The sequence below is a fragment of the Meles meles genome, chromosome 10 (genome assembly GCF_922984935.1).
Source record: "Meles meles chromosome 10, mMelMel3.1 paternal haplotype, whole genome shotgun sequence".
Taxonomy (NCBI): Eukaryota; Metazoa; Chordata; class Mammalia; order Carnivora; family Mustelidae; genus Meles; species Meles meles.
The window spans coordinates 107,545,554-107,573,064 of record NC_060075.1 but is presented as its reverse complement, the minus strand read 5'-3'; the positions used below and the strand labels follow the sequence as shown (position 1 = coordinate 107,573,064).

Here is a 27,511-nt window from a genome sequence, read left to right as displayed (position 1 = left end):
TGATTCTTTAGAATATTCATAAATTTCCCCCCTGTTTATTCCGAGGGGATTTTCTTATTCACTAACCTATAAGCTTAAATTTGAGTTAATTTTAGAAAGAAACTAGGGAGAGTGAAATCTTATTGAAAATGGAAGTGTTTATTACAAATGTACTTGAGGTTAAATGTCAATGTGGCTCCATGGAAGAATAACAATTTTTTTTTACTAACATGTAATGTACTATTTTCTTCAGGGGTACAGGTCTGTGAATCATCAGTCTTACACACTTCACAGCACTCACCATAGCACATACCCTCCCCAGTGTCCATCAGCCAGCCACCCTCTCCCTCGCCCCACCCGCAGCAGCCTTCAGTTTGTTTCCTCAGGTTAAGAGTCTCTTATGGTTTGAGTTTGTCTCCCTCCCCGGTCCCATCTTGTTTCATTTTTCTCTCCCTTCCCCCTACAGTCCCCTTCCCTGCCTCTCAAATTCCTCATATCAGAGAGATTATATGATAATTGTCTTTCTCTGATTGACTTATTTCGCTTAAGCATAATACCCTCTAGTTCCATTCACTTCATTGCAAATGGCAAGGCAAGATTTCTTTTTTTGATGACTTCATGGTATTCCATTGTATATATATACACCATGTCTTCTTTATCCATTCATCTGTTGACGGACATCTAGTCTCTTTCCATAGTTTGGCTATTGTGGACATTGCTGCTGAAAATATTTGGGTGCACGTGCCCCTTTGGAGCACTACATTTGTATCTTTAGGGTAAATACCCAGTAGTGCAATTGCCGGGTTGTAGGGTAGCTCTGGAAAATAATATATATATATTTTTTTTAGCAAGAAGCAACAGACCAATTAATGAACACTTGATCTGTTTTTGCATTATAATTTTGCATTTGTATTTAATTACTCAAGCTTGGTATAGGCCCTGGGTGTGACTTATGAATATTCTTTCTGTGAAGTGGAATAGTTGACTAGACCAGATGGCAGATGCCCATTTCCGTCAGAGTACCTTCATGTGGCATATGTACTCAGTGGAGGGTCTCTTTTTCCCTCTGCAATATTAATAAGTGGTTATGTATGTTAAAATTTGTTACTTAAGGCCTTAGGTGGAGTTGTGTCTGATTGTTACATACATAGGTTCTGACAGTGGGGGAATTATTTGATTTTATAGCAATCCCTATTTTGATAATAGGTTAGAAATTTCCTAGAAAGTATACAGATAGCTAAAACGTGTTATCTTACATGGAAGACTCTTAGAAAATGGACTCTTTGAGAAAACAGTAAGAATGGCATGAAAGTTAAAGGAAAGTGTGAGAGCCTAATAATAAAAATAATGAAAGGCATCCATTTTCAAAACAGCTTGGACTGGTAGGCGTAAAAACTTTTTCCACTTAGGTGTTCCTTCCCTGAATCGCTTGCATCAGTGATTTCTTTAGGAAACACAGTTGCAGTTCTGGGATGAGCGGAGGCAGAGTGACCTCGAGTTTTACTTCTTTTTGTTAATTTTAAAGCAGCTGTTGGGATTTCAGTGACTTGAGATATAGGTATTTGTACTTTCATTGTCTGTTTCATTTTCATAAGTCTAGGAAAAAAATGTATAAACTTTCTTTAAAATATTTAAGGATACCAGATTTCTTTCCATCCGCTGAGAGAATGGAGCATGGGTCTCTTTCTTTGCTCTGTCGCCCAGAAGTGCTTATGTGTATAAGACAGGATTGTTGAAAGTGCTGCACTCAGCCATGAATATGTGAAAAGATCTTGGGCTGTTAAAGTTGCACATTCACATGTTAAAATGAATTAACTCAGAAGCCTCTGTTGTGAAGGGTTACTGTGGTTCCTTTACTGTGTTAAGCCCTGCTCTGACAGGGCTAACCACACAGCGCATGCTCAGCCTTGTCATTTGTCAGTCACTCACAGGCCTTCTCTCTTTCATTGTGCTACTTGGTAGATGATGAGAGCGTTGACTGAGTGCTCACTAGGTGCCCAGCACTATTTTATAGACTTGACATGTGTTAAGTAAACTGAACTTCCATACACCATGTTTCTTCCACATGGACACACCCTTACGTCTTAAATCATCGATCCAGTGACTGGTCATTGCACATACTCCTTCTGTATGCTGGAAACTGGCAGGCACTGGCGAGACAGCGGGCAGCGGGGTAGGCACAATCCTTAAGTGGAGAAAACAAACATTAACAGAAAATAAACAGTAGACACAAATAAAAAGAACTCTGAAAAAGGGCTCGATATAGTATTAACATATGTCACAGTGGGCCTCAGACCATTAACATACTTCCAAAGTTCTCTGCAAAATGTAGTCTGACAATCAGGGATAAAAGCAGAAATGAGGAGAACTGGGCCGTGTCAGGAGTTGCCCTTAATAGAACTCCCTGTTAGAAAAACCATAAGAGACTCCTAATCGCAGGAAACGAACTGAAGGCTGCTGGGGGGCGGGGCTAGGGAGAGGGTGGCTGGGTGATGGGCACTGCGGAGGGTATGCGCTGTGGTGAGTGCTGTGAAGTGTGTAAGACTGATGATTCATAGACCTGTACCCCTGGGGCAAATAATACATTATATGTTGATAAAAAAAAAATAGAACTCCCTGTTACCAGCAATGCATTCTGCATCATGGCAGAGGAGGGGTCACTTCTGAAAGCCCCGGCTGACCTTGTCAACTGGCCAATGTAGAGGCATTATTGTCAGTTATATCGTGCTGCTTGTGAAATTTCATCAAACCGTACAGCTGTGTCTTTGTGCTGTAGCATAACTCCATTTTGTTAGATGACTGACGGGAACCCAGGCTTCTCCATCATTTATCGTTATCCCGAGGCTTCACCATATTACCCTGTATGATGCAGCCTGACCTCGCTGGGATGGAGGGTCAGAGAGGGCTTCTTCGAGAACCAGATGTTTAAGGTGGGACCCAGTTAGGGATTAGGCTGGTGACCGGAGGACCTCGCCATGCACGGTGTTTAACTGCTGGGGAGTTGGTAGGTTTGAGGAGCCAAGGAATGCCAGTGTCATTGGGTTGTTGTGAGCTGGCAAAGAAGGGAGAAAATTAGGTTGGAGAGGTAGGATGTGGGAGCTGGACTTACTGTTCAGGGACTTACTATATTACTCAATATTTCGTTAAGAAGAGATGATGCATTAGTATACATACACATTGTTTTTTAGTGATGATCTAATATATATATATATTTAAAATATTTTATTTATTTATTTGACAGAGAGAGAGAGATCACAAGTAGACAGAGAGGCAGGCAGAGAGAGAGGGGGAAAGCAGGCTTCCCACTGAGCAGAGAGCCTAATGTGGGTCTCGATCCTGGGACCCTGAGACCATGACCCGAAGGCAGAGGCTCAACTCTCTGAGCCACCCAGGCGCCGCTGATGATCTAACATATTCTGCCTAGAAAATGAGTGATAGTCCCACAGTATAGACTTGTATTTTGATTAAAAAAAAAAAACAACTCTCCTCCTCTGGAATTGCTCTGCTGAGGGTAAGTGCTATCGTGAGTGCTGTGAAGTGTGTAAACCTGGCGATTCACAGACCTGTACCCCTGGGGATAAAAATACATTATATGTTTATTAAAAAAAAAAAATTGGAAGGGGAGGCGAACCATAAGAGACTATGGACTCTGAAAACAACCTGAGGGTTTTGAAGGGTCAGGGGTGGGAGGTTGGGGGAACAGGTGGTGGGTAATGGGGAGGGCACGTCTTGCATGGAGCACTGGGTGTTGTGCAAAAAGAATGAATACTGTTACGCTGAAAAAATAAATAAAATGGGAAAAAAATAAAAAAAAAACAAAAAAAAAACAACAACTCTCAGCATGTTTTTTTTAAATAATGGGATAATATTGCCATTTTTATCCCAGAAGGGCATCATCTAAGTATATAATATATGATCAAATTTGTGAAAGCAGTCTTTATGATGAAATTTAAGCAAACTAGTGATAGCTGACTTCCAGTAAATCTAAAATTTAGCGTTTTAGGTTAGGTATGCAGTGGTATAGTGAGATGAGGTTCACATTTGATTGTGGGGAAAGAGAGAACCAGTAACATGGGCCTACATTCTGCTAGACCCATGCTTGATCCTCACACTGATCCTTCCAGGGCTATTGATAAATTGGTATTGATAGGTATTGATAAATTCTGTAACTAAATCTTAAAAGCTTAGATAAATTGTGCAGGTTGCTGCCTTGCTATATAAAGTGCTGAGGGTGGACTTTGAACTCAGGTTTGCTCTACTCCTTATACTCTGATGCCTCGAGCCACTCTCCATACTGCCTGTAGAATGAATCCTGATTTTTACTGTATTTGCCTCTTGCTTATGCTTGCTACATGATATGATGCATTACAGTTCGTGAACCAACCATTTGGTGGAGTGAGAAAGCACTCAATTAAGAGTCTGGGGGGCGTGGCTCTATCTAATTACTCTTGTGTAATGTTTACTGGCTGTCTAAACTTCTCCCCAGGAGACTATATGCCTCGTAAGAGTCTTTGCTTGGTCGCTGCTGTATCTCTATGCCTAGACCAGTTGGAACTTAGTCAGCACTTGACAAATTCATGCTGAATGAATGAATAAATGCATACCTGGCATTGTGCTAATTGATCTTGAATATATATAGCTTCTCTGTGTTTTAGTGAAGTGCATCTGGAAGTGATACACACTTTCTCTTCGAGATACGGTAATATGCAAATAAAATATCTTTTATAAGACATAAAAGCACACAATTGTGTATAATGCAAGATGCTACACAAAATAATCAGCCAGGCCTTGGTATATCTGCAGATTTCTCAGCTCTGTTCTTGTGGGCTTTAACCCAAATCAGTAATGCATATTTAATGATGGCCTCAAATGCTTCTGATGGAGATGGTTTGTGGGTAACTCTTAGAAACACTATGAGAGGTATTATTATTGAAAACCCTTTTGCATTAAAGGGGGTAGCAGATATTCTTTGATAGTCTCTAACAGAAGTTAATGACATTATTAAGGTCTATATATTATGATCTTCTGCTTCAAATAAAGTATTTTTTCATATACATGGATCAGTGCTAACCAGTTATTACTCAAAACAAGTATCTATCTATCTGTATAGCTATCTCATTTTTTTTAATGCATAAGGAATTTGAAGAGGGGATTGGAAAGGAGATCAATGAGTATGAGATTGTGGAAAGTAAATGACTGATAAATATGTAATATGTATTCTAAGTAATAAGTCATTAAACATTAAGAAAGTCATATTCGTCAGTTGATGAACAATGATGTATTGACTATATGGGTATAGTTTTCCCATTGACAGTTTCTTAAACTAAGACAACAGAGTTTGCTGCATTGATTACTCTTTCTTTCACGAACTCTTTCTCAGCAAGTGATGCTGCTTGATAGCATTTTACCAGAGTTCATGGTCTGAGAGTCAGTCCTCTCAAACAATGCCATTGTTTTATCAGCTAAGTTTGTCATATTCTAAATCTATTTTAGTCATTTCAGCAGTCTTCACAGCATTGTCATCAGTAGTAGATTCCACTTTTTTGCTCACGCATCAGGAGCAACTCCTTGTCTGTTCAAGTTTTCTCATGAGATTGCAGGAATTCAATCACCTCTCCATGCTCTAGTAGTAGCCTCAGAGATCACTGATCACAGATCACCAGAACAAATAGATAATGAAAACTTTTGGAATATTGGGAGAATTACCAAAATGTGACACAGAGACATAGCAAATGCTATTGAAAAAATAGTGCAGACAGATTTCCTTGATGTAGGGTTGCCACAAACTTTCAATTTATAAAAAATACAATATCTGTGAACTGCAATAAAGCTAATTGCATTAAAACAAAGTATGCTTATAAGGGGCACCTGTGTGGCTCAGTGGGTTAAAGCCTCTGCCTTCGGCTCAGGTCACGGTCCCAGCGTCCTGGGATCGAGTCCCACATCGGGCTCTCTGCTAAGTAGGGAGCCTGCTTCCCCCTCTCTCTCTGCCTTCCTCTCTGCCTACTTGTGATCTCTGTCTGCCTAATAAATAAATAAAATCTTTAAAAAAATAAAACAAAGTATGCTTATAACTAGAGATATGGCTCCTCTTAAACCCACACACATAAACACATACTTTCCTTTTTAAAAATTCTACTGTATTTGATCATTGGTTAAAATGTATGCTTCTCGACATTATTTTTATAACACTAGTGCCTAGTGCATTAGTTTGTACTCATTAACTATTACAAGGATTGTGAGTTCTTAGGTTCATCAAGTATATTTTCTTATTTTATGACTCACGTCAGGATAATATGTTTCCTTGATCTTAATCTTATTCATTAATTATGAATATTAATATATTAATAAAAGAAGTTAGGGGCGCCTGGGTGGCTCAGTGGGTTAAACTTCTGCCTTTGGCTCAGGTCATGATCTCAGGGTCCTGGGATCAAGCCCCGCATCAGGCTCTCTGCTCAGCAGGGAGCCTGCTTCCCTCTCTCTCTCTCTGCCTGCCACTCTGCCTACTTGTGATCGCTGTCGAATAAATAAAAAAATCTTAAAAAAAAAGAAGTTAAATAGTCCATATTAAATAATCAACTTGCCCTTAATTCATGTACCGTTCTAAGGTAACACTGCTTAAACATAGCTGATCATTGATTAGTCAGATTTAATGGTGAAGAACTTGCAAGTTTTATTTATATTTTATTTTAAATTAAAGTAGTTGATTTTATAAATAATAAATACTCATTATAAAAGGTTAGTTTGTGACCACTAAAACAGCCCTTCAAGAAATATTAAAGGGGACTCTCTGAGGGCAAAGGAAAGTTTAAATGTGGCAAAGACAAGAAAGGATTAGAGAAAATTTCCAGAAACAATGAAAAAGCAAGTAATAAAATGGCAATAAATGCATATCTATCAATAATTACTTTGAATGTAAATGGTTTAAGTGGTCCAACCGAAAGACATTGGGTGTCAGAATGGATATAAATAACAAGACCTATCTTTATGCTACCTATAAGAGACTCATTTTAGATCTAAAGATACCTGCAGATTGACAGTAAAGGAATGAAGAAACATTTATCACGGAAATGGATATCAAAAGAAAGCCAGAGTAGCAATGCTTATACCAGATGAACTAGTCTTTAAAACAAAAACTGTAAAAAGAGACAAAGAAGGGCATTGTATGATCATAAAGGGAACAATCTGACAAGAAGATATAACAATTGTAAATATTTATATACCCAAAATGGGAGCACCCAAGTATATAAAACAATTAATTACAAGCATAAAGGAACTAATTGATGATAACACAATAATAGTAGGGGACTTTAACACCCCACTTATAGCAGTGGCTAGATCATCTAAACAATATAAACAAGGAAACAGTGGGTTTGAATGACAGACTGGACCAGATGGACATAACAGATTTATTGAGAACATTCCATCATAAAACAGCAGAACATACATTCTTTTCACAGATACACAGGAGTTCTCCAGAATATATCACATATTACGTCAAAAAACAGTCCTCAACAAATACAAAAAGATTGAAGTCATACCATGTGTCTCTTCTGACCACAGTGCTATGAAACTAGAAGTCAACCATGAGAAAAAATTCTGGAAAGACCACAAAGACATGGAGATTAAATATCATGCTACTAAATAATGAATGGGTCATTAAGGGAAATGGAGAAGAAATTAAAAAATACATGGAAACAAATGAAACTGAAAACACAATGATCCAAAACCTTTGGGATGCAGCAAAAGTGGTCTTAAGAAGGAAGTATATAGAAATACAGGCCTACCTCAAGAAGCAAGAAAAAGCTCTCAAATTCAACCAAACCTTACACCAAAAGGAGTAGAAAAAGAACAACGAATGAAACCTAAAGCCAACAAGAGGAAGGAAGTAATAAAAATTAGACCATAAATAAATAAGGAAACGGAAAAAAAAAAAAAAAGAAGAACGGGGTGCCTGGGTGGCTGAGTTGGTTAAGCATATGCCTTTCCATACAGAAAGGGTCCTGGGATTGAGCCCTGCATCAGGGTCCCTACTTCTCCCTCTCCCTCTGCTGCTCCCCCTCCTTGTCCTCTCTCACATGCTTTCTCTCTCAAACAAATAAATAAATAAAATCTTTAAGGAAAAAAAAAAAAAAGAGCACACTGTTTTCCAAAGTAGCTGCACCAACTTGCATTCCCACCAACAGTGTAAGAGGGTTCCCCTTTCTCCACATCCTCTCCAACACACGTTGTTTCCTGTCTTGTTGATTTTGGCCATTCTAACTGGTGTAAGGTGGTATCTCAATGTGGTTTTGATTTGAATCTTCCTTATGGCTAATGATGATGAACATATTTCCATGTGTCTGTTAGCCATTTGTATGTTTTCTTTGGAGAAGTGTCTGTTCATGTCTTCTGCCCATTTTTTGACACAATTATCTGTTTTGTGTGTTGAGTTTGAGGAGTTCTTTATAGATCTTGGATATCAGCCCTTTGTCTGTACTGTCATTTGTGAATATCTTCTCCCATTCCATGGGTTGCCTCTTTGTTTTGTTGACTGTTTCCTTTGCTGTGCAGAGGCTTTTGATCTTGATGAAGATCCAAAAGTTCATTTTCACTTTTGTTTCCTTTGCCTTTGGAGACATGCCTTGAAAGAGGTTGCTGTGGCTGATGTCGATACAGGTGTAGTGAAAAGAAGGGCCATCTGTACCCCAATGTTCATAGCAGCAATGGCCACAATCGCCAAACTGTGGAAAGAACCAAGATGCCCTTCAACAGATGAATGGATAAAGAAGATATGGTCCATATATACAATGGGATATTATGCCTCCATCAGAAAGGATGAATACCCAACTTTTGTAGCAACCTGGACAGGACTGGAAGAGATTACGCCGAGTGAAATAAGTCACGCAGAGAGAGTCAATTATCATATGGTTTCGCTTACTTGTGGAGCATAAGGAATAACATGGAGCACATTAGGAGCAGGGAAGGAAAAGTGAATTGGGGGAAATTGGAGGGGGGAGATGAACCATAAGAGACTGTGGACTCTGAGAAACTAACTGAGGGTTTTGGAGGGGAGGGAGGTGGGGGGTTAGGTGAGCCTGATGGTGGATATTAAGGAAGGCCTGTATTTCATGGCGCACTGGGTATGGTGCTTAAACAATGAATCTTGGAACACTGAAAAAAATAAAATTAAATAAAAAAAAAGAACAGATCAATTAAACCAGCAGCATTGAAAAATCAATAAAAATTGATAAACCTCTAACTAGACTTATCAAAAAGAAAATGACCCAAATAAATAAAATCACAAATGTGAAAGGAGAAATAACAATGAACACTGCAGAAATACAAACAATTATAAGAGGATATATGAAAAACTATATGCCAACAAATTAGGCAACCTTGAAGGAAAGGACAAACTTCTGGAAACATATAAACTACCAAAACTGAAACATGAAGAAACAGAAAACTTGAACAGACTGATAAACAGCAAAGAAATTGAGTCAGTCATCAGAAGACTACAAACAAACAAAAACCCAGATAGTTTCAAAGGCCAATTCTACCAAACATTTAAAGAAGAGTTAGTGGGGTGCCTGGGTGGCTTAGTTGGCTCAGTGTCCAACTCTTGATCTTAGCTCAGATCATGATCTAGTCTTGTGAGATTGGGCGCCATTGTCAGGCTCTGCACTGAATGTGGACCCTGCTTAAAATTCTCTTTCTCCCTCCCCGCCCCTTCCTCTGCTTACAAGTTCTCTCACTGAAAAAAAAAAAAAAATAAGGAAGGAAAGAAGAGTTAGTATTTATTCTTCTCAGACTATTCTAAAAAATAGAAAAGGAAGGAAAATTTCCAAATTCATTATGTGAGGCCAGCATTACCCTGATACCAAAACCAGATAAAGACTGCACTAAAAAAAGAGAATTACAGGCCAGTATCCCTGATGAACAAGGATGCCAAAATACTCAATAAAATACTAGCAAATTGAATCCAACAATACGTTAAAAGAATCATTTGCCGTGATCAATTCAATAGACGCAGGAAAAAAAACAGTTGACAGAGTACAATATCCATTCATGCTAAAGACCCTCATCAAAGTTGTTTTAGAGGGAACATACCTTAACATAACAAAGGCCATATATGAAAAATGCTCAGCTAATATCCTCAAAGGGGAAAAACTGAGCTTTTCCTCTGCAGTCGGGAGAAAGACAGGGATGTCCACTTCAACCCTGTTACTTAACATAGCACTGGCACAGCAATCAGGCAACAAAAAGAAAAGGCATCCAGACTGGCAAGGAAGAACTAAGACTTCCACTGTTTGCAGGATAACGTGATACCTAGAAAACCCAAAAGGCTCCCCCCCGCCCAGTTTGCTGGAACTGATAAATGAATTCAGTAAATTTGCAGGATATAGAATCTGCATTTCTATACACCAATAATAAAGCAGCACAAAGAGAAATTAAGATATCAATCCTATTTACAACTATACCAAAAACAGTAAGATACCTAGGGATAAATCTAACCAAAGAGGTGAAAAACCCGTACTCTGAAAACTATCGAATACTGATGAAAGAAATTCAAGATGACTCAAAGAAATGGAAGGGCATTCCATGCTTCTGGATCATAGAACAAATATTGTTAGAATGTGTATACTACCCAGAGCAATCTACACATTTTATGCAATCCCTATAAAAAAATCAACAGAATTTTCCACAAAGCTAGAACAAACAATCCTAAAATTTGTATGGAGTCACAAAAGACCCCGAATAGCCAAAGCAACTTTGAAAAAGAAAAGCAAAGCTCAAGGCATCACAATTCCAGACTTCAGCCTGTATTACAGAGCTCTAGTGATCAAATAGACAAGATCTATTACAAAGATCTAGTGATTACAAAGATCTTGTGATGGTGCTGGCACAAAAACAGACACATAGATCAATGGACAGAATAGAAAACCTAGAAATGAACCCACAATTATATGGTCAATTAATCTTGGACAAAACAGGAAAGAATATCCAATGGAAAAAAGGCTGTGTCTTCAACAATTAGTGTTGGGAAAACTGGATAGCCACATGCAAAAGAATGAAACTGGACCACTTTCTTACACCATACACAAAAATAAATTCACAATGAATCAAAGCCTTAAATGTGAGGCCTGAAACCATAAAAATCCTAGAAGAGAACACAGGCAGTTACCTCTTTGACATCAGCCATAGCAGCTTCATTTTAGGCGTGTCTTCTGAGGCAAGGGAAATAAACTGTTGAGCCTACATCAAGATAAAAGATTCTGCACAGTGATGGAAACAATCCAACAAAACTAAAAGGCAACCTTTGGAGTGGGAGAATATTTTTGTAAATGACATATCCAATAAAGGGTTAGTATCCAAAATCTACAAAGAACCTATAAAACTCAACACCCCCAAAACCAAATAATCCAGTTAAGAAGTGGGCAGAAGACATGAAAAGACATTTTTTCCAAAGAAGACATCCAGATAACCAACAGACACATGGAAAGAGTCTCACCATCACTGATGATCAGGGAAATGCAGATCAAAACTACAATGAGACATCACCTCACACCTGGCAGAAATGCTAAAATGAAACATGCAAGGAACAACAAATATCGTCGAGGATGTGGAGGAAGGTGAACCCTCTTGCACTGTTGGTGAGATTGCAACTGTTGCAGCCACTCTGGAAAACAGCAGGGAGTTTCCTTAAGAACTTAGAAATAGAACTACCCTACCATCCAGCAATTGCACTGCTCGGTATTTACCCAAAAGAAAAAAAAAGTACTACCTCAAAGGGGTGCATAGACCCCAACATTTATAGCAATATCATCTACAATAGCCAAACTATGGAAACAGCCCAAGTGTTCATCGATGGATGAATGGGTAAAGAAGAGGTGGTATATGTATATTCCACTATATATACAGTGGAATATAACTCTGACATAAAAAGGGATGGAATCTTGCCATTTGCAATAACATGGATGGAGCTAGAGAGTAAATGCTAAGTGAAAAAAGTTAATCAGAGGAAGGCAAATACCATATGATGTCACTTATATGTGGAATTTAAGAAATTAAAGAAATGAACAAAGTGGGAAAAAAAGAGAGAGAGAGAGCCAATCCAAGAAACAGACACCTAGCTGTGGAGAACAAAATGATGGTTACCAGAAAGGAGGTAGGAGGGAAGGATATGCTGAATAGGTAGTGGAGATTAAGGAGGTTGCTTGTGATGAACCCTTGGTGTCGTATGTAAGTGTTCGATCAACATATTGTACACCTGAAACTAATAATACACTGTATGTTAACTAACTGGAATTTAAATAAAAATTTTAAAAAAGGAGTTAAGCAATGCAAGAAATAATGGATAAGAGAACAACAAATTATCCTAATTTTACCACTCAGAAGTTACTAGTAGTAATATTTGGTGAGCATCATTCCAGACATCTGTTTATGCTTTATAAGTGGACATAGTCACAGGGGATGATGATGGGAAATAATTTCATAACAAGATCATAATATATCTTGATCATAATATTCTTGTTAATTTAAAGCAAATAAATATTAAATTTAGTTGAATTTGACAGGGGAACAATAAACAAGTGAAATGGAAGACATTGCTCAAATTTAGCCTAATGTTTCTTTACAAAAATAATTGTTTGTAACAGATCCTTTCAAGGTTGAGACAAGAGATGATGAAAACCTTTAAAATGACGCTGGAGCGATTTCATGCTTTGTTAATTACCTTCATGCTCAATTTTAAATATTATGTGTTGATTTCGTGCTATGAATAGTTATTAGCACTCTTACATTTCTTCCCTCTATCTCCCTTTCGTCACTTCCCAATTTTTGCTGATGAGTAGTTTTACTTAGTTAAAGTTTAGTTAGTATTTATACTTTAGTACTTTTACTCACTTATTCTATCTCTGTTACCAGCCCTAAGCCAAGTCAAGTTCCATAGCCCTGAAGATCTGGACTGCCACAGTCATTTCCCAACTTGGAGCTGCTTGAGGAATGGGTCGAGGGTGAAGAAAAGGTGTGGGATGAGGCCAAGTCTTGCAGGACTGCAGCCTTTACCTGGATTTAGTGTTACTGTTTTTCTTAGACCCCCAAAAGTGCACTGTGCTAGGTCAGCTTCAGCCAGCTAAGGGAGAATGGAACTCCCATATGTATGGACAAGGATCCTGGTGGCACTTTTTGCCTTGGTTCTGGGCCTTAGACTTTCTCCTTTAAGGTTATTATTATTATTTTTGAAGATTTTATTTATTTGAGAGAGAGACAGAGTGTGAGAGCACAAGCTGGGGCTTGGGGGAGGAGGAAGGAGGGAGGAGCAGAAGGGGAGGGAGAAGGATGGGGAAAGAATCTCAAGCAGACTTTGGGTTAATTTGGTTAATCTGCCACTGGGCTTGATATCACAACCCTGAGATCATGACCTCAGCTGAAACCCACCAAGTCCAGTGCTTAACCAGCTGAGCTACCCAGGCACCCCTCGTATAATGATATTTTTGTTAACTTTTCTCAGAGTTTTTGTTTTTGTTTTCCCTTTCATTGTGCTTCTTTCCTCTTAGAGATTTTTCATCTGGATTCTCAGGATTTGGTCAACTAAACCTATCTTTCCTTAATACTGTGTGGGCAAGGAAGGAGAAGGGAGGAGCTATACCTCATGGGTGCATCTCACTCTTTGGCTCTTTTCATCTTTTCATGGCCTCTGCCATTCAGCATTACCTCATAAGTTTTCCCCAATCCGTAGTTTTATTATAATAAATGTTTTGGGATAGCATCCAGAAAAATGGAAGATGTTTTTTGAGACACAGCAAATGTTAGTAAGAATTTTCAAATATTATTACTACAGAAGTTATAAATTATAATTCTCAAAGTACTGAATTTTTAGAATTAAGACATATCATTCCTCTTATTTCCTAACATCTCTCAGAAATATAGTGTATCAGAAGGATTTGATTTATGAAAACTTATGAAAGCTAATGAATGTTGTAACTGTGGTAAGGAACTGTAGTTTGGAAACAGTGAGGCCATTTTGATCCATATCAGAGCAATTGTGTGTTACAGGGCAAAGAGCATGGACTTGGGAGTCACAGAGAGTTTGAATGTAGGCTCTGCTCTTTCTTATGTAAGTAACTTTAGACAAGCTACTATGAACCTCCATTTCTTCATCTGTAAAATGGCAGTAATGTACCTGTTTGTCATGGTTGTCATTAAGATTACACCTATTTTGTGCCTAAATAAGAACATGTGCTCAGTAAATGGAATACTTCAATTAATGTCCTATCAAGTAGATTTCAATTCTGAAAGGGCAACAACCCTTTTAACTTGTCTACCCATTCCCCTAAGATTTCCAATTACTTTCCAATGCCTTATCCTCCTTTATTTTTCTTCATAGCACTTCCCATCATGTGTGAAATTATATTTCATTCTTACCAGTTTATCATTTACTGTCTGTTTTCACCTTGAAAATATAAGCTCTGTGAGGTCAGGGTCATGTTACTTTACTGCCCAAATCTATGACAATGCATGGAACATAGTGGGCACTCAAATATTGGTTGACCGGATGTAGATATATATTTACATGCATTAAAACAACTAGATCCGGGGCGCCTGGGTGGCTCAGTGGATTAAGCTGCTGCCTTCGGCCTTTGGCTCAGGTCATGATCTCAGGGTCCTGGGATCGAGCCCCACATCGGGCTCTCTGCTCCACAGGGAGCCTGCTTCCTCCTGTCTCTCTGCCTGCCTCTCTGCCTACTTGTGATCTCTCTCTCTGTCAAATGAATAAATAAAAAAAATCTTTAAAAAAAAAACAACAACTAGATCCTAAGTCAGTTCAGTGATACTGCCAGTAAATTTAGAGAAAAGAAGTCATCCTGTTTTTTTCCCTTATGTGTAGCTGATTTGTTGGTTAACTTACTGACTATCCAATTTACTTTAATTAGTTTAAGTAGAATTGGATTTATTTATTCATTTATTTAAAAATTTTTTTAAAAGATTTTATTTATTTATCTGAAAGGAAGAGAGAGAGAGAGAGCGAGCAAGAGCACAAGAGCAGTGGGAGGGAGAAGCGGATTCCCCACTGAGCAGGGAGCCCACTGCAGGGCTTGGATCCCAGAACGCTGGGATCATGACCTGAGTTGAAGGCAGATGCTTAAACTGACTGAGCCACCCATGTGTCCCTATCATTTAATTTTTGAAGTGTTATTTATTTATTTTAGAGAGCTCAAGAGACTGTGAGTGGAGGAAGGAGTAGAAGGAGAGGGAAATAGAGAGAATCTCAAGTAGGTGCCCTGCTGAGCATGGAGCTGGACAACCTAGGGCTTGATCTCATGACCTTGAGATCATGACCCTGAGATCATGACCTGAGCCTAAATCAAGAGTTGGATGCTTAACTGACTGAGCCACCTAGGCCCCTCATAGCCACCGAGGCCCCTCATTAACACTACTGATATTTATTATTGAAGCTTATTTGATATTTTAGCTGTTATTCCATCGAATGTATTTGACAATGTAGTTTTGGTTTGTTTTTCTCACATTTGACCCCTAAATGGAACTAAACACAAAGAAAGACAGAATCATCTGTGAAATTAACGAAAGAATGCAGAAATTATCAAATTCCTCTAAAACAGATTTCAAATAAGTGATTTCACACACATACATGCATATACACTCACACAATCCCAGTTTTTTAAGAAATGAACTATAGTTCTTTGGGGGAGGAAAGGACTCATTTATTTGAGATAAGTGTTTTCTTTCAGAGAAAGCATTTTGTTTTGGAAGGATTATGTCTTATTTTGAAATATCTAATGCTTGCTAAAAATTTCTTTATAGTATGAAAAGTCATGCAGTTTCCTATAGTTTAATACGTTGAATTTATTCTCTATCACTGTTCCCTTTTCTGTAACTCAGATGCTTTTAAAAACATACCTGTTCTTTTTTCTAGAAAACTCCTTTTTCAAAAATTTAATAAATGTATGTTTAATGATTCTTTAGTTTTCATAGGATAAAAACCAAATATTTGCTTTAAACTTTGAAAGAGAGTACTAATAGGGATGTCCTTCAGTTTGAACTTATCCATAAATTGCAGTGGGAAAGAACAATAGGAGGTTTAGATAAGATGTGATTAATTAATTAATTTTATTTTTTTAGAGGGGGGAGGGCAGAGGGGGAAGAAGAGAGATGATCTTTTTTGTTTTTTTTTTCTTTTTTAAAAGATTTTATTTATTTATTTGTCAGAGAAAGGGAGAGAGAGATGGAGGTAGACAGAAGGAGAAGCAGTCTCCTTGGGAGCCTGATGTGGGACTCTATCCAAGGCCCTTGGGATCATGAGCTGAAGGCAGAAGCTTAACCGATTGAGCCACCCAGGTGCCCCCCAAGAGAGAGAATCTTAAATAGGCTCCATCACAATGCTGAGATCATGACCTGAGTCCAAATCAAGAGTCAGATGCTTGACTGACTGAGCCACCCAGGGAACCCAAGATATGATTTTTTTTTCTTCGTTCCATGAAAGAGTCAAAAAAGAAACAGACTGAATAGTCTGCTTATAATCTGTAGGTTTGTGTATTTTCTCTTATTCATAATCTCATTTTCCCTTGACATTTCCTTTCGATCATCAGTCTAAGATTATGTCATCTCAAAAACTGTATGTTACCTAGACTGATTACCTAGACTGAGGAGTGAGGGTGCATGTGTATTACCCTTTCTGGGGTGAAGAAATCTAAGCACCTAGTCTGTTTGGGAGTGAGGATTCTTAATGGTCTGTAGTTCTTGTTGTAGAGGCTATTATTGTTACCAACTTGCTAAGCTGTCTAGTAGATACAATCTGAATTTGAATACATTTATTTTATTTAACATTTTATTCAACTGAATTATTTATTTATGTTGATTGTTTTGATATTGTCAATGTCATTTTACGCTCTATCCACTCTTGTTTCACATTGCAGAGCAAGAAGATTATTATAGTTTATCTATATATAGTACTGGTACTCCTGGAATTATAATACTGAGTTGATTTGTAAACACCAGAAATGCCAGAGAAATGTCAACAAGTTGGAAACATCCCAAAAAAGTGTTAAAAAAAAATAAGCTTTTTTTTTTAAACCAGGAGGAAAGACTGAAGTAAATATAAACAGTTTGTTTAAATGTTGTAGGACAAAAGAGACATTTAATACCAGTATAGAAAGGGATTATAGATTGGGATAATTGTTTTGAAATATTATTTGTATTATGTATGGGTAATAGTCACTTTTTTTTTTTTTTTTTTCAAAATCCTCTCATTTGGAGGATGCTCATTCTTGGCTATTACACCTTCTACAAACTTCAAGCTAAGGGGGTGGTGTCCCAGTCTTCTTGCTGTCCATCCCTCCTTCTAGTCTGTGGTGCTACAATGTAGGCCAACATTCACTCCACTTCCAAAATCTCTGCACAAACTCTCTGTTTCCCACGCTTCCAGCTTCAGTCATCCTGGTCTTGTCTCTCTTCTGCCATCCAGGAACTTGACTCTCACAGTTGTTGTGTCCAGTCCAGTTTCTGTCATTACCTTGAACAGTTTTAACATCTCCATTAATGACCTGTTTAACACCTTCATTGCATGGTGTCAGGAATTAGAAATCTGGGTTTGAATGTTCGTCCTAGTCTGTCATACAGTATAGCATTAGAAATGTTGTCTGCATTAAGTTTCTTCCTCTGTAAAATAGAGAAGACATCATTTTAACATGGTGGTTGTAGAGTTGTAAAGTGATGGTAGAAGCATCACATGAATTAGAGGTGAAACCACGCTATAGTCTACTCAGTGGCTGTTCTAGAGTTATGTTTACTCAGTGCCAGTTTGATAAACCAATTTATATGTTCATGTTTTGTATTCTATTTTCTATATGAAGATTGTATTTTGGGCTGTATTCTCTGCGTCTTCCACACCACAAACTCCTTGACCATATTATCTTGTAATCTTTTAAACCCATCTTATTCATTTAGTCATTCACCTTTCTTTTACTCCATTTCCCCTGCTACTGTCCATAACTGAGAAGAAGTAGGATGATGGGTCTCTTCACTGTGTGGTTTCTGAGCTTGAGGTATCCTGTGCTCTAGCAATGGTTTTCATTTGGGGTAGTAGTCCTCACCCCTACCACAGGGGAGTTTTAAAATGACATGTGAGGTATTTGGGTTGTTATTAACATTTTAGTGCTTGGGGTTGGGATGGGTAAACATCCTTAATATTTGGGATGGGCTCACGAATCTAAAATTCTTCTTCCAAAATGCCAGTGGTGCCCCTAGATATCCAGGACTTTTGTTCATCCTTTAGTTACTTTCTTAGCCTTTTTTAGGCAAAACTTGCCACTTCTTTATGTCCCTATATGATTTTCATTATGCTGTTAATTGTGTGTCTATCTCTGTCTTTAGAATATAAGGGGCATAATTCAGGGAAAGTGTCTCAAGGACACTTACTCTCATATCCTAGAGTATAATATGGATCTTATGCATAGTTGGTATTCACTGAGCATTTGCTACATATGAATTTGGAATCTCTCTTTGTTCCAGGAAGGATTCAGCTTTCATTTGGTAATAAGAGGTTGATAAAATATAGCAACCTTTATGACATTTGAGTTTCTTTCTAAAGTTCTTTAAGAGACATAAAAATAAAAAGAAAATCTTTCCAATTGGGTAGATCACTTCATGTAAACATCTCATTCTCAGAAAATGTGAATAAGAGAATTTTGGGGTTGTGATTGGAAAAAATATGGTAAAATATTTGAAAAAATGCACAGTCTGAGGTACGATTAAAAAGTATTTAAACAAGTTTCCAATGTTTTTGTTCTTTGAATCATAATGGAAAGATCTTTCTCCTCCCTTTTTTTTCTATCTCAGTAAATGGTTACTTTTTAGAGATTTGTATTTATTTTGAGTCATAGTGCTTTGAAAAAGTTTATAATCAGGGAAGATCCTGAAAAAAGAATGGCCAAAATTATCCCAGGGATATAAAATAGTGTTTTTTGTTTTGTTTTGTTTTGTTTTTTTCCCTCAATGAAATCCCATAGGGACTGGATTTGTTTATTGTAAATAGGGTAAAGAAATGAATTGACTTCTGTTTTTACCTGTGTTTGAGGAGAGAATGTGGAATAGTTATTTTCATTGTTCATAGAATAATGAATAGGAAAACGTGAGCTCACATCAGAGAAGAGATTTTAGTTAGCTGAATGAAGCTTTCTGACCATTTGGGTGTTGAACAGTGCAGTGCCTAAAGAAACAGGTCATGCCTTTTCTTCTGGCATTGTGGGGTGGAAAGATACTGGGCTTTGAGACAGGAATCCTAGTCACACGTAATATCTTTGAACCTCATTTTTTTTTTTAATTTGCAAAAATGAGAATACTAAAGCATGTCCTGAAAGATGTCCTCGGATTAAATGAGATAATGTGTAGGCAAGCACTTGGGAGATAATGCTGGCTCTGTTCCCCTTTCTGGCACATGCCTAGTATGTTCTAGATACTCAACAATGGTTCTCCTTCCTCTGGAGATCTTTAAGGAGAGGGGAATAAGCATCACTGTTGGAAGATTAAGAAATATACCTGTCAAAGGGTACACTATAAAAGATGAGTTTAAACGGGTCCCTAAAGGGCAGTAGGCATCTTTGAGGAAATAAGATTTAGGTCAGTTAGTCTTAGTTTCTGAACCACATTCTTTTTACCCATTACTGTCCCTCTGACTTGCCCTCAGGCACTATAACCCTCTTTGGTGGTAACTGAGAAACAGTTTCCACATTAATTTTTGAAAAGGAAGTTTAATTTTCTGTCTTTTACTACAAGCTCAAAGAAGAATAGACACCTGCATTTTTGGCATGAAAAAAATCTAAAATATTAGGAGGAATGAAGTCTGTAAAAAACAATACCTTTTAGTAGAGTCAAATGCGATTTTAGTCAATGCTGGAAGTAGTGTTTCCGTTTATAGGCTGAGGATAAACAAGTGCACAAGTATTAAATACTGGGCTTGGAGTCCTAGTCTCTGGAGAAAAGAATTTCGGATTTTTAATAAAGCTCACGCTTGTGTTAGTAAATCATAATTCCTCTCCTGACATGTAAGGGAGGTTTAGGGACTGTCACCACAGAAGAGGGTCAAGACTGCGGCTGGGATCCTGGTGTTTCCTAGGTATCCTTTCACAGTGTGCCAGTTTCCTTCTTGGCCAGTTGTAAGCCCAGATTTCTGTTCTGCTAACAATTACTGTGTAGTAAGTCACCCTCAAACTTAATGACTTAAAACAGGAACAATTATTTTATTAACTCTCATAGTTTCCATGGGTCAGGAAATTGGGAAGGGCTTAGCTGGGTGGTTCTGGCTTGAGGTTTCTCAAGCAATTGTAGTAAAGCAGAGACAGTGGGGGCCAGAGCAGCATGGGGCTGCCAGGCATCTCTCCCATGTAATCTCAGGGCTTCTCCACGTGGAATGTGTGCATGAGGGCTCCAGGCTCTGCCCATACAAGTGTTCCAGTGAGCCAGGCAAAGGCACCATTACCTGTATGTTTGGTGACGTAGTCGTGGAAGTCACACTCTAACCCTTCTGTAGCATTTTATTGCTTCTCATCATGTCACAAGCCCACCCAGATTCACGGATCAGGAAGTGACCAGGTACTAGAAGGGCATACGGGATGGGAGATATTGCAGCCGTCTCTGGGAAATACAATCTGCCAGTCTTTGAACGTGCCACAATGCTTCATGAAGAGCAGGTGGGATGTAGGTGCGACCCGCTTTACAGAGAAATCTATTAGTAACAATGGACTTTTTGTAGATTTAATTGATATTTTCATGGCATTGTCTGTGGTAAAAATTGGTTGTGGGCTAAGCTTTAATGATCTCAATATAAACCTTCTCTACTGTTAGTGTTGTTATTAACCTAATTACCAAAGAAGGAACCAGGATGAGAGGAACAGAGCAGTTATCTCTTGACACATTGAATAGCAATGTTGAGCAGGTAAAATGATATGTTTTCACTGTTTATTCTTCACCTTTTAAAACTTGAATCTTAAGGATTTGATAATCCATTTGGATAAAGCAAATGCACTGCCATAGACACCAGAAAGGTAAATTTTTCTTTATGTGCTGATGGTTTCTCATTATGCACCAACATTGGTTATATATATATATATATATATATATATATATATATTCTGTCTAACTTTTGTCATGACTAAATAACACTAAAATAATCATTTTAATCAGATTATATCATGTTTTTATTTGGCTTATTCTAGCAATTCCATGCATATGGAGGGTGCAGGAAGAATCGTGTTGGATAACTTACGATACTGATGTAGAAAGATTCTTCCATCAAAAGTAATTGCATTCAAAGTTCATAGTTTGGGTCTTTGAGACATCATTTATTGGTGGGAAGTGAAATTAAATGAAGTAGGTAAAATCACAGGATAGGAAAAGCCCTCAAGAGTTTATCTGTTTTGTTGCTTCTAGGTATAGCTTACTTAAATTGTACCAGCTGTAGACTACTGACTAAGGTCTGGGGTGGTCTCGAACACCTTGCTGAAATACAATGTGAGGCTGTGTTCAGAGGAGGTTTTTTAAATGTAGGATTGATTATATGGAGATCTTAGTGGATATGAATGTTATTTTGTCTCAGAAGTTAGAAACATTGACTTTTTGTCTTCTTAAATTCATATTTGTTATGTCTCTTTTTTATGTGATTTGATCAGGGGTTTCTTCTGTGTGTATGTAAAGAAAATGTGTATTCTGTTTTTCTTGGGTGGGATGTTTTATATGAATCTTTGAGAACCGTGTATTCTAAGTATGCTTCAAGTAAAAAAAGTTCTTGTTGAAAAAAAACTTTAACTGCGGGTAATCATTTAAAATAAAGCTTATCAGAGGGAGACGGGTGGGGGGATGGTGAAGTAGGTGAAGGGGATTGAGAGTGTACTTAAGATTTAAGTCTTCTTAAAATAAACGATGACTTAATGATGACTACTGAGTAATGTTATATAGAATAATTGAATCACTACCTTGTGCATCTGAAACTAATATAATGTTGTATGTTAACTATACTGGAATTAAAATAAAAAAACTTAATATAAAAAAGAAACATTGACTTTTAGATTTGTTTTTGCTTCTTGCTGATGCATCACAGAAAGCTATAATACAGAAACTATTCTTGAAGAACAACATGGAAAGAAGTAAAAAAAATTTCCAAATTATTTCTTAGTCCATCTCTTAAAATATCACAATTCCCTAACCATCCATTCCATTTTCTCCCAGTCTTACCCTATTTAAACTTCAGAGGACGGCCAGGCGGGGTGATATTTTGGGCATCTCACTGTGGGAGTTAACTCAAAATGATTTAGATGGTATTTAATCGCTGGATAAGAAAATACTGTAATTGGTATGTTAAACATTTTGGAAATTTGTAATTTTGTCTACTTTTTAATTTGGTGGGCTCCCAATGAGTGGATTTTTCGAGTTTTCTGAAAAACGTCTGGTTTACATTTTTCACATTGGTAAAATCGTTTTTCTCGGTTAAGTGCGTCAGATTGTGCAACTCACTTGAATTACTTTGAACAAACCATCCACATCAGGACTGATGACTTCTTAACTGTAGTTGTAGAAATGACAAATCACCTCACCTCTTTACAATTTTGCTCTCTAGTAATCATCTGAAGAGGAAAGATACTAGGTATTGGAATTAGAAAAATGTACAGTGGCAAGATGGCAGTGAAAAGAACAGAAACTTTAGGGTCAGAGTTGGTGAGCTCTAGTTCTAATTGTACCATTTGCTCTCTATGATTTTGACAAGCTCAGGTATCATCTGAATCCTCCCATCATAATCTGTAAAATGGAGGTAGTATTGGTACTTATAGAATTACTGTTGAGAGCTAAATGTAACAGCATATGTTGAAGCATCTTGAAAAGCATGACATTTTATATAACACTGTAGAAATGCAGGAGACCTGAAGGGAGCTCCTTACTGGCTTACCAAAGAGATGGTAGTTAAGAATCCAGACCTGGTAATGAATCCTTTTTTTTTTTAAGATTTTATTTATTTATTTGAGATAGAGATCATGAGAAGGGGAAGGGTCAAAGGGAGAAGCAGACTTCCTGCTGGTACTCCAGGATCATGACCTGAGCTGAAAGCAGTCTCTTAACCAGCTGAGCCACCCAGATGTCCCAAGACCTGGTAATGAATCCTGGAAGACAGCTGAATGCAGTAATATGGTAGAGTCAGTGGGCTCAAGGTCACTTGATTTGCGGTCTCAGCCTGACTCAGCTACTAAATGATTGTAACGTCTTACAGTATTTAGTTAACCTAGCTGTTGCTCAGTTCCTTGTCCATAGCAGGGATTGCTTACTTCTGATTGTGCAAAGAGTTAGATACTGGTTTTAAAATGCACTATAGAATGTTATATTCTGTAGCTTTAATACCTCTCAGTTATACTTTTAATGTTTAGAAGTATAAAAAGTTTAATTTATTCCCAGAAAGAAATTCATAGTAGGTAGTGAAGTGTTCACTAGCAGCTGGAGAATGGCACAAATTGGTTTGTTTCATTTTCCCTTGAGCTGCCTGTTTGATACGGACTCTCTGATCTTTTTTTCTCTTGTCCTCTCAATTTCTCTTTTTCTTCCCTCTTTCTGGGGTCCCAGTTTGTTGTGGTTTTGGCTTCTGACTTGTGCTTTGTCAAGGTTGAAATGGAGATGTGTGGATGATGGATGGGTTGGGACTTTGAGTCTTCTTTTTTTTTTTTAAGATTTTATTTATTTATTTGATAGAGATCACAAGTGGGCAGAGAGGCAGGTAGAGGCAGGTGGAAGCAGGAGCCCTGCTGAGCAGAGAGCCTGATGCGGGGCTCGATCCCAGGACCCTGAGATCATGACCTGAGCCGAAGGCAGAGGCTTAACCCACTGAGCCACCCAGGCTCCCTGAGTCTTTCGATTTTTGATGAAGAAAATGATCTTCCTATTCCAGTCTCTAGGTGAAATGTCTGAAGATTTTTGTCTTGTTGGTACTGTCCACCCCTGAGAGCCTGGATTTAATGTATTACAGTTGGGAACACTGTTTGCTAGTAAGTACCAGAGATTGATCTCTTCACAGCTATACACTTTCCCGCTTTTCTGTCTTCACCCATAAGAGGACTGAACTATTAGGTCCTTTCAACTTCTAAAAAGATGTGATTTAGGCTTGAGGCCTCTGTAGTGTCAGGGAGGCATGTACAGGTAGATTTTGTTGTGCTTCTTTTTAGGTGGGAAAGTGAAGGCACCTAGGAGTTGGATCTGCAGCTCTGAGTTCAGTGTTTGAGCCATTACTTGGAATTTCCTTCCTATAAGGGAAATATTGCTTCGTAGAAATTTGTGTGTGAGTGTCAATATAAGCGTATTTTTAGCTTCAATGAGTGGTTTGAGGTAGAGGGTGTGTTTAGAGCAGGAGGTTCAGATACGGTGTGATTCCATAGTCTGCACCCATGAAATGGAAGGCCATGACTATAGACCGCATTCTTCTGCGCTAAAATATTTATTTGTTCTGAATATACCATTTTTTTGTTCTCCGTGTTGCCCTTTGTACTAAAGATGCTTTCCTATTCCTACTAGTTGGAGCTGTAAGTCTTACTTACAGTGGTTTTCATAATCAAAATACTACTCTCGTATTAAGAACAATTTCCTGTTGATTGTTTTTTCAAATTAATTTAATTTTAACCTCTCTTTTCACCCAATCCATACTCAAAGTCTAAGAACTCAAATTTCTAAGTATCTCTGGAGTCAATGTGTGCTCTCTTCCTTAATTGAGGTTCGCGTTGGCTCTCTCCCTTGGACTATTGCTGAATGTTTCTGATGGTGATCTCCTAGCACGACACCAAGTATCTCATAAAAAGTCACATTTGTGGGGGTGCCTGGGTGGCTCAGTTGGTTAAGCAACTGCCTTCGGCTCAGGTCATGATCCCGGAGTCCCAGGATCGAGTCCCACATCGGGCTCCCAGCTCCATGGGAAGTTTGCTTCTCCCTCTGACCTTCTCCCCTCTTATGCTCTCTCTCACTCTCAAATAAATAAAATCTTTTTTTAAAAAAGCCACATTTGTACAGAAAGTGCTTTTATTCACATTTTCTTGTTAAATTCTCATACCTACTGGTGAGGTAGATTTTATCATTACCTACCTTTGACAATTGGGAAAAAAGTAGAAAGGCTAAGAACTTTCCACAGATTACATGGTGAGTAAATGGTGGAAGAATTCATATTTCCGAAAACAGGTCACTAAAAATTCATGGGCCCCAAAGTAGGAACAAAATTTTCTGTAAATTACATTAGTATAGTGAATGACTGAGTATGAAATAAAAATATGACATCTAGACAGATACATTTAAGGATTTTTTTTTTAATTTTGGAGATGAAGCCAACTACTTAAAAAAAGGTTTTCACAATTTTGTTGTTTTGTGAAGTAATTAGTTTGAGTAATATAACTAAAAAGAAAAATGTGTGACTTCAAATTCCTGCCACTTTACTGAATATCTGCCAGAATTGATTTATAGTTTCTTACATATTTTTTTAACAAAACAAGGTTTTAAGTAATAACTTAGAAAAACATAATTTTTCTTTCTTCCACCCTTCCTTCCTTCCTTTAAAATCTATTTGGTAAGCTCTGAAAGTAGTGGGAATAGATATGGAGAAATGAGTGAAAATATTATACAGTCTTAAATCATATATGAGAAATAATCTTTTTAAAATTCTTAATTTTATAATTTAGGCCACCGTGATGACCTAAATTCCTATAGGTCACCGTGATGACTTAAATTCCTATATGTTTTAACAATACCCTTATCTATACCCTATATCCTTGAGTCCATACCTTTTACAATTTTGTAATGTTAACTCTTTATGAAACCATAGTATAATGATCAGAACTAAGAAATTAACATTGGTTCAGTACTATTAACTCAACTCTATTTGGATTTCACTAGTTTTTTAAAATTTTATTTATTTAAAAAATTTAATTATTTTTATTAACATATAATGTATTATTAGCCTCAGGAGTACAGGTCTATGAATCATCAGGCTTTCACATCGCACAGCACTCACCATATCACATACCCTCCCCAATATCCACAACCCAATCACCCTCTCCATACCCCTCCTCCCCCCAACAACCCTCAGTTTGTTTTGTGAGATTAAGAGTCTTTTATGGTTTGTCTCCCTCCCAATCCCATCTTGTTTCATTTTTTTCCTCCCTACCCCTCAAACCCCCCACCCTGCCCCTCAAATTCCTCATATCAGAGAGATCCTATGATAATCGTCTTTCTCTGATTGACTTATTTCACTCAGCATAATACTCTCTAGTTCCATCCACATTATTGCAAATGGCAAGATTTCATTTTTTTTGATGGCTGCATAGTATTCCATTGTAGGTATATACCACATCTTTTTTATCCATTCATCTGTTGATGGACATCTAGTTTCTTTCCATAGTTTGGCTATTGTGGACATTGCTGCTATAAACATTCAGGTGCACGTGAGGTTTTTTTTGTTTTTTTGTTTTTTTTTTTTAACTAATGTTTAGGTTTTACTTTTGAAATGCGTAAATGAATGGGGGTGAGAGAGTTTAAGAAAACAACACTGGTAACAGTGAAAGTGCAGAAATACATGAATGAATATGAAAAGGGAGTAATTGAGAAGACTTAATTTTTAAAAAGATTTTATGTATTTATTTCTTTAAAAGATTTTATTTATTTGAGAGAGAGAGAGAGAGAGAACACAAGCAGTGGGATTGACAGACAAAGGGAGAAGCAGGCTCCCCACTGAGCAAGGAGCCCATTGCAGGACTCGCAGGATTCCATCCCAGGACCCTGGGATCATGACCTGAGCAGAAGGCAGGGGCTTAACCGACTGAGCCACCCAGGCGTCCCTGAGTGGTGCATCTAGTTATTGTTATCAAACAGCTTTGGATGAAATGTAACTTCTAGAGTTTCCACTAAATATGTGTTCCTTAGCAGGCCTTTAAAAAGACTTCTTCAAAACTTCATTTCTAGGGGTGCCTGGGTGGCTCAGTGGGTTAAGGCCTCTGCCTTCAGCTCAGGTCATGATCTCAGGGTCTTGGGATAGAGCCCCACATTGGGCTCTCTGCTCAATGGGGAGCTTGCTTCCCCCCCCCTCTGTCTGCCTCTCTTCCTACTTGTGATCTCTGTCTGTCAAATAAATAAATAAAATATTAAAAAAAACCCTTCATTTCTAATTATTTCTGTTTATTTTTCTGTTTTATTATCATCATTATTATGATGTTTAGAAAAATAAAACAGTTTTACGGACATGTAATTCATGTACCATATAATTCACTCATTTAAGGTGTACAATTCAATGGTTTTATATTCATAGTGGTTTTTATATTCACAGAATTGTGCAGCTATCACCACAATCAATTTAAAACATCTTCATCTCTCTAAAAAGGAACCCCAGACTCATTAGCAGCCCTTCCTGTTCCACTTCCTCTCAGTCCCTGGCTCTACTTTTTGTCTCTATGGATTTACCTTTTCCGGACATTTCATATAATGTGTGTGTAAGGACCTATTTAGCCAGAGGCTTCCATCCAGGTTA

At 37.7% G+C, this 27,511-nt stretch overlaps 1 protein-coding gene across 6 annotated transcripts in view; it reads left to right on the top strand.

The window, feature by feature from the left end:
- Positions 1-27,511, top strand: part of SUGCT (succinyl-CoA:glutarate-CoA transferase) — a 793,120-nt gene that overhangs the window by 117,528 nt on the left and 648,081 nt on the right. The gene's annotated exons all lie outside the window — the stretch shown is intronic.